General features: G+C 41.6%; 1 protein-coding gene across 3 annotated transcripts in view; it reads right to left on the bottom strand.

The window, feature by feature from the left end:
* RAB27A (RAB27A, member RAS oncogene family) overlaps window positions 1-17,774 on the bottom strand; it is an 89,194-nt gene that overhangs the window by 54,368 nt on the left and 17,052 nt on the right. Inside the window, exons 1-2 of one of the 3 annotated variants that reach the window (XM_025389555.1) lie at window positions 14,339-14,389; window positions 13,638-13,757 (exon numbers count right to left, since the gene is read on the bottom strand). The exons of 1 other annotated variant lie outside the window; for it this stretch is intronic. The gene's annotated coding sequence lies outside the window, so the exon portion shown is untranslated. Of the gene's footprint in view, window positions 1-13,637; window positions 13,758-14,338; window positions 14,390-17,774 lie in introns of those variants that run through there. One more of the 3 variants, XM_025389554.1, reaches the window with a different exon arrangement.

A 17,774-nucleotide genomic window follows, 5' to 3' on the forward strand; every position in this document is an offset into this window, starting at 1 on the left:
GGAGGCCAAAGCCAGCGGATCACCTGAGGTCAAGAGGTCGAGACCAGCCTGGCCAACATGATGAAACCCCATCTCTACTAAAAATACAAAAATTAGCCAGGCATGCAGATGGGCACCTAGCCCAGCTACTCAGGAGGCTGAGGCACGAGAATTGCTTGCACCTGGGAGGCAGAGGTTGCAGTGAGGTGAGATAGCGCCACTGCACTCCAGGCTGAGGCACGAGAATTGCTGGAACCTGTGAAGCGGAGGTTGCCAGTGAGCTGAGATCATGCCACTGCACTCCATCCTGGGCAATACAGTGAGCCTCAAGTCTCAAAAAAAAAAAAAGAAAAGAAAAAAGAAAACACAGGAAACACAGTGGAGAGGAGTTGTAGTATTATCACCTTCTCTGCCCCGCTCACTCTCCTTGAAACCACTGACACTAAGAAATAGGAGGTTAGAACCCTTCTCTAATTACCCTTATCTAGTTACTTAATGTCTCTGTGTTTTCCTAGAAGAAGAATTCAGTACCTATACCAGGTCTACCATGTTTTTGGTCTCACTTAACACTGCTATATGTATGTGCATATCTCCTAATGCACACCAGCAAGAGTTTCTCTAGAAAATTGCTTTTCAACCTTGTTCATGATATTTGTATGACCTACCAGGACACATGCTCTTGATCAAAGGCAACAGGTCTGAGGGCCCCAGAAAGGCCAGGCCCTGTCCAGCCACCCTGAGGGACAAGGGGTTCAACATCTCAACGCAACTGAATGAATTCGGCACACAACTGAACGAATTCAGCGCACACCAGGGGGAGATCACCTTCTCTAGGGTAGGTGTCAAAGCGTGAAATTCCTGGGCTATATCTATGCACACATGTTCAGTAATAGAAGATAATATCAAATTGCTGTCCAGCATAGTTGTTTCACACACTCCCAACTTCATATCTTCACCAACATTTGGTGCTTGTTGTCAGACTTCTCAAAATGGTAACACATTATGATCTAAATTTGCTAATGAGTGTGAGCATCTTTTATTAGTTTCTTGGCCATCTAGTTTCCTCTTATTAAAATGCACATTTGTATCTTTCTCCTATTTTTCTATTGGGTTCTTTTTTTTTTAAGACAGAGTCTCCCTCTGTTGCCCAGGCTTGTGTGCAGTGGCACAATCTCATCTCACTGCAACCCCCACCTCCTGCGTTCAAGTGATTCTCACCCCTCAGCCTCCCAAGTAGCTGGGACTACAGGCACGCACCACCATACCCGGTTAATTTTTGTATTTTTAGTAGAGATGGGGTTTCGCCATGTTGGCCAGGCTGGTCTCGAACTCCTGGAGGCAAGTGATCTGCCCACCTCAGCCGTCCAAAGCGCTGGGATTATAGACACAAGCCACCACGCCCAGCCAGGTTCTTTTTCCATGGATGTGCAGCTCTTCATATATTCTGGATACTATTTATCAGTCACGTATGTTGCAAATATATTCTTACCGTTTTTGGTTTGTCTTTTCACTTTTTTAGTGTCTCTTAATCTTAAAGTCGTCAAATTTATTCTTTTCTTATAGTTACTTTAATTTATATTATGATCAAGAAAGCCTTTTTTTTTTTTTTTTAAATGGAGACAGGGTCTCACTCCAGTGCAATGGCACAGTCATAGCTTACTACAGCCTCAACTTCCCAGGCTCAAGTCATCCTCCCATCTCAGTCTCCCAAGTAACTAGGACTACAGGCATGGGTCACCATGCCCAGCTAACTTTCTTTTCTTTTTTGTAGAGACAGGGTCTCACTATGTTGCCCAAGCTGGTCCTGAACTCCTAGTCTCAAGTGATCTTCCCACTTCAGCCTCCCAAATTGCTAGGATTACAGGTGTGAGCCACCATGCCCAGCCAAGAAATTCTTATCTAAAGCAACAAAGATATTTTTGTATATTATGTTTGCAAAGATACTGCCTTATTATTTACGTCTTTAATACACTGAGAATTTGAGGAATATGTAGGGATCCAATTTCATTATTTTTCCCTTAAGGATACACAATTGTCATAGCACCATTTATTGCATAAAATTATCTTTTCCCCAGTGACATGCAATAAATGAACGGATCTGTTTCAGGGCTTTACATTTGGTTTCATTGGTCATTTTGACCATCCCTGGGCCAGTGCCACAATGTCTTAATCACTATGACCCTAAAATATAACTTCATATCTGGTAGGACTGGTACCCACCTTACCATGGACATGCACCCTTCACACTTCCATCTGAGTTCCTCAAAAACATATGGGGATTTTTATTGGGATTGCATTGCATTGCATCGGGATTGCATAAATCTATAGATCAAATTAAGAAGATTGACATGTTCATGATGTTTAATCTACCTACCTAAGTACATGCATATTTCTCCATCTATTTATGTTTCAGTGCTTTTAAAAATATTCTCGCATCTCACAAAAGAAGATATACAAATGGCAAATAAGCATATGAGAAGATGCTCAACATCATATGTTATTAGAGAATTGCAAATTAAAACAAGAATGAGATATCACTATATACCTATCAGAATGACCAAAATCCAAAACACTGACAACATCAAATGCTGGTGAGGATATGGAAACCCAGAACTCTCCTTCATTGCTGGTAGGAATGCAAAATGGTACAGGCCCTTTGTTATAGACAGTTTGGCAGTTGTTTACAAAGCTAAACTTACTCTTACCATACAATCCAATCACATTCTTTGGTATCTACCCAAATGAAGGGAGAACTCATGTCCACACAAAAACCTGCATACTGATATTTATTATAGCAGCCTTATTCATAATTGCCAGAACTCAGAAGAAACAAGATGTTCGTCAGTAGGTGAATGGATAAATAAACTGTGGTACATTCAGACAATGGAAAATTATTCAGCACTGAAAAGAAACAGCTATCAAGCCATGAAAAAACATGGAAGAACCTTAAATGCATATTACTACCTGAAAGAAGTCAATCTGTATGATTCCAACTACGTGGCATTCTAGGAAAGGCAAAACTATGGAGATAGTACAAAGATCAGTGGTTATTAGTGGTTGGAGCGGGGGAAGTGAAAGAGATGAACAGGCAGAGAACAGAGGATTTTTAGGGCAGTGAAATTATTTGTATGACACTATAACATAGATAGATGTCATTATACGTTTGTATACATACCCATAGAATGTACAACACCAAGAGTGAACTCCAATATAAACTATGGACTTTGGATGATAATGTATCAATGTAGGCTCATCACGTGTAACAAACGTACCACTCTGGTATGGGATGTTGATAGTAGGGGAGACTGTGCATGTTGTGGGTGTTGGGAGGGAAGGGAATATATGAAAATTGTACTTTCTACTCAGTATTACTGTGAACCTAAAATTGCTCTAAAAAATAAGCTAGGCTGGGCATGGTGTCTCACAGTGGCCTGTAATCCCAGTACTTTGGGAGGCCAAGGCAGGTGGATCATGAGGTCAGGAGTTCAAAACCAGCCTGGCCAAGATGGTGAAACCCCATCTCTACTAAAATACAAAAATTAGCCAGGCACGGTGGCAGGCATCTGTTATCCCAGCTACTCAGGAGGCTGAGGTAGGAGAATTGCTGGAACTCAGGCAGCAGAGGTTTCAGTGAGCCAAGATCATGCCACTGCACTCCAGCCTGGGTGACAGAGTGAGACTCTATCTCAAAAAAAACAGAAATAATAAATAAATAAACTCTAAGAAAAGAGTATTTTTGGCTGGGTGCTGTGGCTTATGCCTGTAATCCCAGCACTTTGGAAAGCCACAGCAGCCAGATTATGAGGTCAGGAGTCCAAGACCAGCCTGGCCAACATGGCGAAACCCCGTCTCTACTAAAAATACCACAAAAAAAAAAAAGAAAAAAAAAGTTAGCTGGGCTTGGTGGTGTGCGCCTGTAGTTCCAGCTACTTGAGAGGCTAGGGTAGGAGAATAGCTTGAACCCAGGAGGCAGAGGATGCAGTGAGCCGAGATCGCTCACTGCGTCTCAAAAAAAAAAAGAAAAGAAAAGAAAAGCATCTTTCAAAAAGTTTTTGGGCCAGGCACAGTAGCTCACACCTGTAATCCCAGCACTTTGGAAGGCCGAGGTGGGTGGATCATGAGGTCAGGAGTTCGAAACCAGCCTGGCCAACATGGTAAAATCCTGTCTGTACTAAAGATACAAAATTAGCCGGGCATAGTGGCATGCACCTGTAATCCCAGCCACTCGGGAGGCTGAGGCAGAAGAATCACTTGAACTCAGGAAAAGAAGTTGCAGTGAGCCGAAATTGCACAACTGCACTCCAGCCTGGGTGACAGGGCGAGACTCCATCCCAAAAAAAAAAAAAAAAGGTTTTCAAAAGGGAGGCGGAGCTTGCAGTGAAGCGGAGACCCGCCCCCTGTACCCCACCCGGGGGGGAAGAGAAAAAAAACATCTCAAAAAAAAAAAAAAAAAAAAAGGTTTTCAATAAACACTTTTCATGAAGATCTTGTGTATCTTTCAACTTATTGATACTTTGTTTTTGTCACTACTGTAAGTGATAACTTTTAAACATGTATCTTCTATATCTTACACAGCCATATTAATTCCAGCAATTTGTTAAACATATTAGGTAAAAATAAATTACTTCTTCCTTTCTAATCTTACCTTTTAGTCTAATTATAAAAAGTCAGCTGGGCGCAGGGGCTCACGCCTGTAATCCCAGCAATTTGGGAAGCCGAGGCGGGTGGATCACAAGGTCAGGAGATTGAGACCATGCTGGCTAACACAGTGAAACCCCGTCTCTACTAAAAATACAAAGAAATTAGCCGGGCGTGGTGATGGGCACCTGTAATCTCAGGTACTCGGGAGGCTGAGACAGGAGAATGGTGTGAACCTGGGAGGCGGAGCTTGCAGTCAGCCAAGATCACACCACTGCACTCCAGCCTGGGCAACACAGTCAGACTCTGACTCAAAAAAAAAGCTAATTATACCTAATTATACCTTTTATTTATATTTCTTGTCTTACTGTACTGAAAATCTCAAAAAAAAAAAAACAAAAAAAAACAGTGAATACACATGGTGATACAGGTAGTCTTATCTCTTTTTTTTCTTTTCTTTTTTTTTTTTTTTTCTTTTTGAGACATGATCTCACTCTGTTGTCCAGGCTGGAGTGCAATGGCACAATCACAGCTCACTGCAGCCTCGGCCTCCCAAGCTCAGGTGACTGTCCCACACCAGCCTCCCTTGCCCAGGCTGGTCCGGAACTCCTGGGCTCAAACCACCCACCGGCCTTCCAAAGTGCTGGGATTATAGGTGTGAGCCAGCACGCCCAGCCCAGTCCCGTCACGTCTTGATTCTAACATTTCACTGTTAAGAATAACATTTGCTGTAGACTTTTGGTACACATTTTTATCAGGTTAAGGAAGTTCATCTATCCTAGTTTGCTAAGCATGAGAATTAAGAATGGGTGTCAACTTTATCACATTTTGTTTCAGCAAGTATCAAGGAGACTGTTACTTTTTTCCCTTAATCTGTTAATTTACCAGCTTTTACATTTATTCTGCCTTTGATATTTTTCTTTCCTTTCTTCTAGTTTCTTCTCTCACTTTACTGGTTTCTGCTCTTTTCTCATACTTTCTACCTAGAATTTCTCTTTCAAAGTCATTCTGTTTCTCCCTTTTGCATTTGCCAGGGGGTTGGGAGAGCGAAGGGAGGTAGTTCTCAGGGTAATTAATAAATATTTGAATGGCTAAAAGGTGAAATACCTAATAGGTGCCAGATCCTTGAGGTGACCTTATCCAAAACCAGTCTTCAAATGTAACATATTACATTTATATAAGTTGTTCCCGTCTTGGGCTCAAGAAAAAAAAAGTTACTTGAGATGCAGTCACTAGAGGAAGAATTATAGTAGAATGTTTTAAACAGAAATGGTGTTTCACCCTCTAGAGAAACATCGAAAATGCATTAGCTATCATCCGAATTTTCTTTTGAATACAGTACTATATTTAATTTTAACTACTAGCACTTGGGTTCCCCCATTTAATATCTAGAAAGTAGGGTACTAGATTATAAAAATGGCAAGTATCTTAAGAGAGACAAGGAATAATGTTTATGCATTCTGTAATTCAACACTGTATGTTAAAAAGGCCAGCCCATGTCTCTTCTTAATTTTCAAATTAAAGAAGCCAAACCCAAATTTCTGAATTCTGGCTAATAATTTAGGAGCCACTTAAAAAAACTTTGCCAAGTTTTTTCATTAGTCTATATTTAATTGTCCTAAAGTCTGTATTTCATTTAACTCCACGAAATGCATATATTTGAGGAAAGATGTTAGAGTAACCATGATCTAGAAATGAAAAGGGCACTTACACAAGAGAAACAAATCAGCAAACAACTCTGTAACAGAATTCTGGAATCTTTAGTCTTACAAAAAACCACATTAAACATCATAAGAGAATACAACATTTAGTCCACACCTGACTCCAAAGAGTCCCTCAACTATAGCCAGGATTACTTTTTTTTTTTTTTTTTTTTTTTGAGACAGAGTCTCTCTCACTGTGTCACCCAGGCTGGAGTTGGAGTGCAGTGGTCTGATCTCGGCTCATTGCAACCTCTGCCTCCTGGATTCAGGTGATTCTCGTGCCTCAGCCTCCCAAGTAGCTGGGAGTACAGGCATGCACCACCACATCCGGCTTATTTTTATATTTTTAGTAGAGACGGGGTTTTGCCATATTGCCCAGGCTGGTCTCAAACTCTTGACCTCAGGTGATCAGCCGGCCTCGGACTCCCAAAGTACCGGGATTACAGGTGTGAGCCACAGCTCCTGGCCAAAATCTTTATTTTGTGATTTCTACAAACCTTTAATCACTTTTAGATTTTAAACATTTTTCCAACCTCTATAAGCTAGAATAGATGGGGATCTGTTTTTTAACAGAAATTTTAAGCTGTTTTAGAGAAAAATAAACCTGGCTCAAATGACAAATGTGAAAATATCAAAACTACAAAGCATAGGAGGATGTGGGAAAGGGTTGTAGTGTTCTTCACAACACATATGAAAGTATTTCCCAAATATATATATTAAATGTCCTTCAAATATAACAGAAGTTAAATGCAAAATAGCATACATATACCTATCCAAAAGCTGTTAGTAATTTTAAATAAGGTTTGATAAGTAAATTGGCCTCCACCAAAGATCCAAAGATATACTAGTAAAGCTTGATGCCACTAAGGAGGGAGAGAGCCTGGTTTAAATGACTGAAATTCAGGCAGCAGCTTATGAGCACATCAATTAAACATCTAACGAACAAGAACTGGGGATGTGCCACTATGTTAAGCACCAAGAATGTGGCTCTAGAAGAGCAACAGTCTAATAGGTAAGCTATTTGTGGAAGTGCCCAAGGAAAATGCATGGAAAGAAGAACTATAAGGCCTGGCATGGTGGCTCATGCCTGTAATCCCAGCACTTTGGGAGGCCGAGGTGGGCGGATCACCTGAGGTCGAGAGTTCAAGACCAGCCTGACCAACATGGAGAAACCCCGTCTCTACTAAAAATACAAAATTGGCCAGGCATGGTGGCACATGCCTGTAATCCCAGCTACTAGGGAGGCTGAGGCAGGAGAAACATTTGAACCCGGGAGGCAGAAGTTGCAGTGAGCCGAGATCGCACCATTGCACTCCAGCCTGGGCAACAAGAGCAAAACTGTGTCTCAAGAAAAAAAAGAACTGTAACAGAAGTATGTGCAAGCCATTGGGGAGATGGGAGGTCTGGGGAGATAGCACAAGAGGGAGGAGAAGGAGCCCACGATGTCTAAGGAGGGAATCAGAAAAACTTCACGTAGGGGCATCTGAGTCAAGGACTGAAGTCAGAATGTGAGTGTCCAGGCACACAGAGGGACAAGTGACAAATGTGAATGGACAAAAATTACACAGTGCACCAGATAATGTGGGGAAGGTCTTTACCTCACATGTCAGCCAAATAAGCATTATCCTTTCAAGATAACAAAAACTGTAAGCAAATAATTCTTGATGCCAATCCAAAACATGTAATCGAGTTTTGATGGAATTTGGTAAGGAATGCCTCATGTCCAAAATTAAAAAAAGAAATAGACCAGGTTTAAGTCCTTCAGGAGGGAACACATCTTGGGCTGACTGATGCGGGTGAGTAAGGGTTTGAGGGTTTGCACTTGCAAAGGTGTAGGAGGCTAAGGTTACATAGGATGCATGAAAGGACCTCAGCAGTGCACGTGGCTGAAAGGATGCATGGAGGTAGGGGAGAAGGTATCCAGAACAGAGGCTGAAAACATGGGAAAGTGTTGGAGACCTGGGCCTAAAGGGACTGTGACATGGCACTAAAAAGTTTGTGTGTTCAATGAGATACCATCTCACACCAGTTAGAATGGCAATCATTAAAAAGTCAGGAAACAACAGGTGCTGGAGAGGCTGTGGAGAAATAGGAACAATTTTACACTGTTGGTGGGATTGTAAACTGATTCAACCACTGTGGAAAACAATATGGTGATTCCTCAAGGATCTAGAACTAGAAATACCATTTGACTCAGCCATCCCATTACTGGGTATATACCCAAAGGATTATAAATCATGCTGCTATAAAGACACATGCACACGTATGTTTATTGTGGCACTATCCGCAACAGCAAAGACTTGGAATCAACCCAAATGTCCATCAGTGACAGACTGGATTAAGCAAATGTGGCACATATACACCATGGAATACTACGCAGCCATAAAAAAGGATGAGTTTGTGTCCTTTGTAGGGACATGGATGCAGCTGGAAACCATCATTCTCAGCAAACTATCGCAAGAACAGAAGACCAAACACCGCATGTTCTCACTCATAGGTGGGAACTGAACAATGAGATCACTTGGACTCAGGAAGGGGAACATCACACACCGGGGCCTATTATGGGGAGCGGGGAGTGGGGAGGGATGGCATTGGGAGTTATACCTAATGTAAATGATGAGTTGATGAGTGCTGACGAGTTGCTGGGTGCAGCACACCAACACGGCACAAGCATACATATGTAACAAACCTGCACATTGTGCACATGTACCCTAGAACTTAAAGTATAATTTTTAAAAAAAAGTTTGTGTGTTATCCTCTGGGCAAGGGAAGACCACCATGGGCTCTTTATGCAGGAGAGGACCATGAAATCTGTGCCTTACAAAGATCTCTATGGCAGCCACTTGGAGACTGGAAATACACACAGCATCAGGAGGCTCTAATGTTACCGAGTGAATGTTTGTGTCTTCCCAAAAATGGTATGTTGAAATCTAATCCCCAATGTGACGGTAGAAAGAGGAAAGTCTTTGGTAAGTAATGAGGTTTTGAGGATAGACCCTTCATGAAGGGGATTAGTGCCCCTATAAGAAGAGTCTAGAGAGCTACCTTTCTGCCTGGTGAGAATACAGTGAAAAGTCAAGTGTCTGCAGCCTGGAAGAGAGCTCTCACCAAAATCTGAGCATGTGAACACCCTGATCTCAGACTTGCAGCCTCTAGAACCGTGAGAAATAAATGTCTGTTGTTTGCAAGCTATCCAGTCTATAGTACTTTGTTGTAACAGTTTGAACTGGCTAAGACATATGGAGAGAGACTCTGAGGGTTTGAATTGTGTTGGAGACAGTAGGGATGAAAAAGAAGTGATTAATTCGAGATATATTTAGGAGGTAGAAATCAATATAATTTCTTGATAGACTAGTATAGAAATTAAAGATAACCAAAACTTTTAGTTTGGTAAATAAATGGTACATCATTAACTGAAAAAGGAAAAGATTGTCTGAGAAGATGATAATTATTATAACGAACACTGAGCACTATTCTAAATCCTTTAAAGCACTGACTCATTTAGTCTTCACAACAACCGTATAAGGTCCCTAATCTACAGATGGAAAAAACCAATGCACAGAAAGGTTAATAAATTTGCCCAAGGTCACACAGCCAGAAATGGCAGAACCAAGATTTGAACTCAGACACACTCTCAACTACCACATTACACTGTACGGTACCCAACCAGTTAAATGTCTCCATGTCTGAGGGACATCAAGGGAGTTGTATTTAATTCGCATTTGGAAAACAGACCTAGGGCTCACAAGAATATGGCTATGAATTTTAGTGTCATCAACATAATTCTATTTCCTGAGGCCATGGGAAAAATGAGATGGACATTTAGAGTGAAGAGAGAACCAAAATGTAAGGCGCAGCAAGACAGATCCAAGAAGGACACTAGGAAGGAGATTTTTCAACCAGTGATCATCCACAGGCTAGCTCAGTTGCCATACCACAGAGGTACAAACTTGAAGTGGTCTGGACCTTCTCCGTGTGAAAATGGCGAACCCATTCACTATTTGTTAGATGAATGAATTTAACATCTAGCTATTTGCTGGATTTACCATCTAGCTAAAGAATAGCTAAAAGATTCCAGCTTAGATCATGTCATCAAGAAAGGAGGCCTGATAGAGTATGAAACGGGGAAAACAAGAAAAACAAACAAAAAAATGGATGCTCTCAGCTCTTGAAAGGATGATTTATACCCGTGTTTGAGCAAAGTGACTTCTGCCTTCAGAGAAGCAGCAGCAAAGCTAGCTCCTCTCTCAAGCAGCACCCCATCTCATCCATCACCCACTTCCCCCACCTGCCCCCAGCCTACACCGTAAGAGGGCCCCAGCCATGCTGCAGCAACACCAGAAGCGCACAAGAAAACGTGCTGGCGCATAGACAGCGCAAGTAAATAATGGCTCCTGTGATAATCAGCTTTTGTTTTTAATGGGCTTCACATGACTCATCAGCTATCATGTGTGCTATAGCCTGAGCTCTGGCTCTAAATCAAACAAGTTCAAAGGGAGGAAGAAAGGAATAACAGCAAAAGATGAGCAGATATCTCAAGAAGCCTTAATCCTACAGAGGAAAATCAGAAATGGAGGCAGGGAGAAGACAGTTTCCCCGTTGAGCACTCAGGTACCGAGGGTCCAGAGAGGGCGGAAGCTAAAACAGCTACAGAGAGAGGCAGCCTAGTTGCCATGGTGCCATCCTGCCAGCCAGCAAGGTTTCATCAGACCGTCCCCTTTCTGCCACAGTTCCTGTCTTGTGGGCAGCAGAAGCACCAAGAAAGAAGAAAAACAGTTGTTTGTATTCTTATGGCCGCAGAGTCGTAGCTCTACGACCTATTTCTACAAGTGACAAGGAGAAAGAGCTAAGAAACAGAGAAAGCAGCCAAGATGGGGCTAAACTCCTTTGGAATGTATTTAATCTAACTTCATTCTATGGATAAAATGCCCTCGTGAATAAACACTCATCCCCAAAACATCTCTTTTTTTTTTTGGTATTTATAATCCAAGAACCTTGACACAGAATGTCCGCTTTTTATCAAGGCTCTTTCCCACAATGACTTCTGATAATGGGGCTTGGGGCTCATTCCCAGGTGAAAAGCATGAGTTTGTGGCAAAGAAAACAGTATTTTTTGGTCACCACACTGGAATGGAAGCCAGGAGACTCTGAAGGATGACTTGGCACTAATACAAATCAGCAAATGACTTTAGCACTTCTAAGCCTCAATTTCTTCATCTGTAAAATGAGAAGAATGGACTGGGTGAACACGAAGTCCTTCCACTCTCTTAACCTATGCTCATGGGTGCTCAGGGCAAGGGAACCCTTCCAGGTATCTCTTGTGATATTAGGCTGTCCATGTGTCAGGACCGTGATTGTGCCTCCAGGGACACACAAGTGTGAGAGTGGCTACAACTCAGTGGAAGGAATAAGCAAACACATACACACTCACAAAGTTAGATCCCTGTATTTGATTAAACCATGGGTTAGTGGACAGGAACCATGTCTTCCACATCTTTACACACTCAATATCCAGCACTTACCAGGCACTGGGCTTAACAAATGTTTACTGCATGCAATTTCAGGCAAATCTTTAAAATATCATATTATGAAACTTTTCAGACTGCCAGTTACGGATTGAATTGTGTTCCCCTAAAATTCACATGCTGAAGCTCTAATTCTCAGTACCTCAGAATATAATGTTTTTTGGAGCTAGGACCTTTATAGAGGGAATCAAGTTAAAAAGAGGTCATTAGGGTGGGTCCTAATCTTCCCTCATGGTCTCTTCACAAGAAAGGAACTGTGATCACAGATATGAACACAGGGAGGATGGCATGAAGAGACATAGGGAGAAGACAGCCATCCACAGCTAAGCAGAAAGGCCTAGAATGGATTCTCCCTCACAGTCCTCAAAAGGGACCAACCCCACTGACATCTTGATCTTAGACTTTCAGGCTCCACAACTGTGAGGAAATACATTTCTGTTTTTGAAATCACAGTTTTAAAGCCACCCAGTTTATGGTACTTTGTTATGGCAGCTCTAGTAAACTAATACAATATCCAGAAGTAGAGAGAATTACATAATGAAATCTCCCATCACACCACCCAGATCTTTCACTCCAGCATACTTCACTTTGCATCTCTAAAATATATGGACATTTCCTTACATAACAACAATACCCTTATCAAACCTAACAGAATTAACACTAATTGAAAAGCAGATTTTGGCCGGGCGCGGTGGCTCAAGCTTGTAATCCCAGCACTTTGGGAGGCCGAGACAGGCGGATCACGAGGTCGGGAGATCGAGACCATCCTGGCTAACACGGTGAAACCCCGTCTCTACTAAAAAATACAAAAAACTAGCCGGGCGAGGTGGCGGGCTCCTGTAGTCCCAGCTACTCCAGAGGCTGAGGCAGGAGAATGGCGTAAACCCGGGAGGCGGAGCTTGCAGTGAGCTGAGATCCGGCCACAGCACTCCAGCCTGGGCGACAGAGCCAGACTCCGTCTCAAAAAAAAAAAAGAAAAGAAAAGAAAAGCAGATTTAATTCCCAGAAGAAATAAACCTTACACTAAAACACACACTTACATTCCTCCATTAAAACTATTAACACTATTAGGCCGGGCACGGTGGCTCATGCCTATAATCCCAGCACTTTGGGAGGCCGAGGCGGGCAGATCACTTGGGGTCAGAAGTTTGAGACCAGCCTGGCCAACATGGTGAAACCCCATCTCTACTAAAAATACAAAAATTAGCCAGGCATGGTAGCTTGGGGTCCCAGCTACTCAGGACGCTGAGGCAGGAGAATTGCTTGATCCTGGGAGGCAGAAGTTGCAGTAACCCAAGATTGTACCGCTGCACTCAAGCCTGGGCGACAGAGCAAGACTGTCTCAGATTTAACAAAGGAAAGGGAAAGGGAAAGCAAGAAAGAAAGAGAAAAGAAAGAACGCTGTTAACACTATCAAAAACAAAACACCAGTAAGCTTGAATTTTTGTCAAACAACCCTCAGAGGATAAGCAAGACTCTCAGAATAATTCAATCTCTTAATCAGCTCTCATATTCAACAATTACCTGAAAGTAAAAACCTGTGTTTCTTTATTCACGTACAGAAAAGAAAGGAAAAATGCAGTCAGTATTCGTACCCACTCCCTGGTCACTGAAAATTCACTTTTCAAACTAATCCCTAGAAATTTAGTAGACATCATTAAGTCTTTAGTTTAAAAATAATATGTGCACTGGTATTGTGTGTTATATTGCACATAATTTAAGCGCATGAAAATTGACATGACAGAGCTCAAAACCACTACCAAAAAAAAAAAAGATAAATACAAAACCATACCTTGCCAGGGTAGAGAACCGCTTGTTGTAATTTTCTAAAATGTTAGAGACGGGAGTTACCAACGCTTCAACAATTGACAATTTCCAATCACATGTCCTCTTCAGGAAGGTTACTTTTTGTCTGAGGTTAAGACAGGGAGAAATGTTAAAGTCAGAATGGCCTACTTAAAAAGGTTTTCAAAAGACTCTTTTGAAAAGCATTCGCTCCATCAACTTTCAAAACAGGCATCGCTGTAAAAACCCGCAATCCAGCTAATTAGTCTCAGCTGTTTGTCATATGGCACTGCAGACCAGTCAAGTGATTTTTGCCCCTTTCAAGCTTACCAAGTTCCAATTCGACTGGCCACTCAGAGGGCGGCTTTATTAACCTCTTCTGGTATTAGAAGACTGGTACTTCAGCTCTTTCTTCCTCCCCCCTACCCCGTGAATCAAAAAAGTAGAACATTTGTTTTCTCGAGAAAATATTTAGAAAAGTATTGTATTCTCAAGGCCCTTGAAGGTTATATTCGTATTGTTGCTTACAAATACAATGCCTCATCCAAACAAATGATATGGGAGATCAAATGGAAGTGGCAGGAGGGAAGCGGCTGGATTACTTACCAGACCTTGCAGCTGGCCTCCAATTCCATAAGTAAAACTGCCTACAAGGGAGTCCACCCAGATATCTTGCTGGCATCTCAATCCAACATGTCCTGTACTCACCTCCTTTGCTTTTCTCCACAACCTTGCTTCAATCCCACTTCTCTTCCTGTGTCTTGAATCACACAATCCCAACACACAGCCAGAAATCTGATGGTTCTCATTAACTCCTCCCTCTCTGCCCCTCCCACTTCCAATTGGCCAGCAGGTCCTAAGGATATTCATCATCTCGCCTTTACTCCAAGTTTTGATTATTTCTTGGATGGCTATAATAAACCTCTTATTTGGTTTTCTGATCCCCACGTATTCTTGACTCTGATCCATCCTCCACACCACACCCAAAGTGATCTTTCCAAAAGGCAAATGAGAGTCCATCACTCTCCTGTTAATGGCTCCCCACAATCTCCACAATAAAATTCCTACTCCTTAAGCTTCTGCCTTCAGTATCACCTGCCTCCTGCCTATAAGCTGCCAGAGTCCAGCCATCAGAATTCGTTGTAATTCTCTAAGTTAAGTGGTTCTCAAACTGTGGTTCCAAGACCAGTATTACCAGCATCTTCTAGGAGCTTACTACATTTGCACATTCTTGGGCCCACCCCACTGAATTAGAAATGCTGAGGATAGGGCACAGCTGTCTGTGGTTCAACAAGCACTCCAGGTGATTCTGATACACACTAAAGTGTGAGAGCAGCTGCTCTAAATGCACCAAGCTCTGTTCACCAAGAGAATCAGCTCCTTGGCTCCTTGTGCCAGCAATGCTGAGCTGGATGCACCTTCCCTGTGCTTAGTATTTCTACAACTGGTCACCCCTGTATGCTAATTATTCAATTTATTTCTTGGTCTTTGTTGTTGGTTTGTGACGATCTTGAAGACGGGGTTGTATCTTGTTTTTTATTCATTCACCCCCCAACGAGTTATTGAGCACTTATTAATTATTGGGTGAAATGTTGGACATAGAACTAATCAATGTATCCCTTACCTCTAGGAGAAGCTACGCTTTCATTTTGGCAGCTCAACGTGTGACTGAAGACTCAATCTGTCCAATCTAAAAAAACTACCACCAGCCTCAAGAACTGTGGGCAGCTAAGAAAAGTCTGAGCACAACCAGTCTGACATCTCTTCTCATGGTAAATGAAATGGAAGTTTTGTTTCATACCTGATGAAAATCTCATGAAAATGCACCCCTTTCTCTTTTATATCTCACAGCAACCTCGAGAATTTTGAGAACAATTTAGTAAGAAAAATGTATCAAGATTTTTAAATCCCAGATGAAAATTCATTAGAGTTAGCTTCCTTTAATTACAAGTTCATATTAGCACTTCTCAAGCCTCAAGATATATAGGAATCTCCTAGGGATCTTTCAAAATGCTAATTCTGATTCAATATTCACGTAGGGGGAGATCAAGACCTTACCGGCTAACACAGTGAAACGCCGTCTCTAGAAACACAAAAAATTCGCTGGGCGTGGCGGTGGGTGCCTATAGTCCCAGCTACTCAGGAGGCTGAGGCAGGAGAATCGCGTGAACCCAGGAGGCGGAGCTTGCAGTGAGCCGAGATGGCGCCACCGCACTCCAGCCTGGGCGGCAGGACGAGACTCCCTCTCAAAAAATAAAAAAATAAATAAATAATTTCTGTAGGGGGCCCAGGAGTCTGTATTTCGAGTAAGCACCCAGGTGATGCCCAGGTAATACCGACATTCCTAACTCTGGAACTATAATTTGAATAGCAAGTAAAATTATTACAACAATACCATTTTTCGTAGTCTGCTTAAAGCAACAAAACCTTTTTTGGATGCTGTTGCATTAAAATCTTTCTAAAATATCTTTCAGACTTCAGAATAAAGATGGCATGCTCAGCATGTACATGTGGTTCTGCTTCCTCCCAAAATCTCACTAATATAACAATAAAGAATGTTTTATTTCTTTTAGACATAAACTCACAAGGACAAAGATCAGGTAGTGGAAGCAACAAAATGGTAGAGGCTAGAGAGTAGATGGACTAGAGGTAACTGATTAACAGACCTCGGAAAGCTGACTCTTTATCTGCCAGTAGGGAAATCCAAGAAGGAACTCATCACAGAATCTCCAGAAAGTCTCAGGGATTCAGAACCCCAAAACTTCTGGAATTCGGGGGACCGTAAAATCGGGACTCAAAACAGACAGAATGGTGGTCATCTGCTTAAAAAGCAGCTCAGCTTTTTAAGAAAAGAAAGAAAGAACTACCAAATAGAAAATAATGAGCAAAATGGCATAGTAAGTCCCTATCTATCGATAATTACTTGAAATGTGAATGTATTACATTCTCCAATTAAAAGACATAGAGGCTGGGCATGGTGGTTCATGCCTGTAATCCTAGCACTTTGGGAGGCCAAGGCGGGCAGATCACTTGAGCTCAGTTCAAAACCAGCCTAGCCAACATAGTGAAACTCCGTCTCTACTAAAAATACAAAAAAAATTAGGCAGGCATGATGGCGGACACCCCTAGTCCCAGCTACTCGGGAGGCTGAGGCAGGAGAATGGCGTGAACCCGGGAGGCGGAGCTTGCAGTGAGCTGAGATCCGGCCACTGCACTCCAGCCCGGGCGACAGAGCAAGACTCCGTCTCAAAAAAATAAATAAATAAATAAAAACAAAAGGCATAGAATGACAGAATATATATAAAAAATAAGATACAATTATTTGCTGCCTAAAAGAGAGTCGTTTTAGATTTAAGGGCAGACAGACTGGAAGTGAAGGGATGGAAAAAAATATTTCATGCAAATAGAAACCAAAAGAAAGCAGGGGTGACTATACTTATATCAGAATAGACTTCAAGTAAAAAACAGTCCCAAGAGACCAAGAAGGTAGTTATGTGGTGACAAGGAGGTGAATTCATCAAGCAGATATAACAGTTGTAAACATGTAAGCACCCAACATCAAAGTACCTAAATATATAAAGCAAATATTAACCAAACTGAAAGGAGAAATAGATAATCATACAATAATAGTAAGGGATTTGAATACCCTAATTTCAACAATGAACAGATCATCCAGATAGAAAATCAATAAGGAAATGGCAGGTCTGAACAATATTATAGAACAAATAGAATTAACAGACACATACAGAACTTTCTATCCAACTATAGGAGAATATACATTATTCTCAAGTGCACATGGAATATTCTTCAGGATAGAACATATAGTAGGCCACAAAACAAGTCTCAACAAATTTAAGAAGATTGAAATCATACTAATTATCTTTTCTGACCACACCAACATGTAACTAGAAATCAATAACAGGAAGAAGACTGAAAATTTCACAAATATGTGGAAATTCAGTGACATAATCCTGAACAGCTACTTGGTCAAATAAAATCAAAAGGATTTTTTTTTAATCTCGAGATACATGGAAATAGAATATAACACATCAAAATTTTATGGGATTCAGCAGACGCAGTTTTAAGAGGGAAGTTTACAGTGATAAATGGCCTCCATTAAGAAAAAAGAAAGATCTTCAGTAAA

The sequence above is a fragment of the Theropithecus gelada genome, chromosome 7a (assembly GCF_003255815.1).
Source record: "Theropithecus gelada isolate Dixy chromosome 7a, Tgel_1.0, whole genome shotgun sequence".
NCBI classification, from domain to species: Eukaryota; Metazoa; Chordata; class Mammalia; order Primates; family Cercopithecidae; genus Theropithecus; species Theropithecus gelada.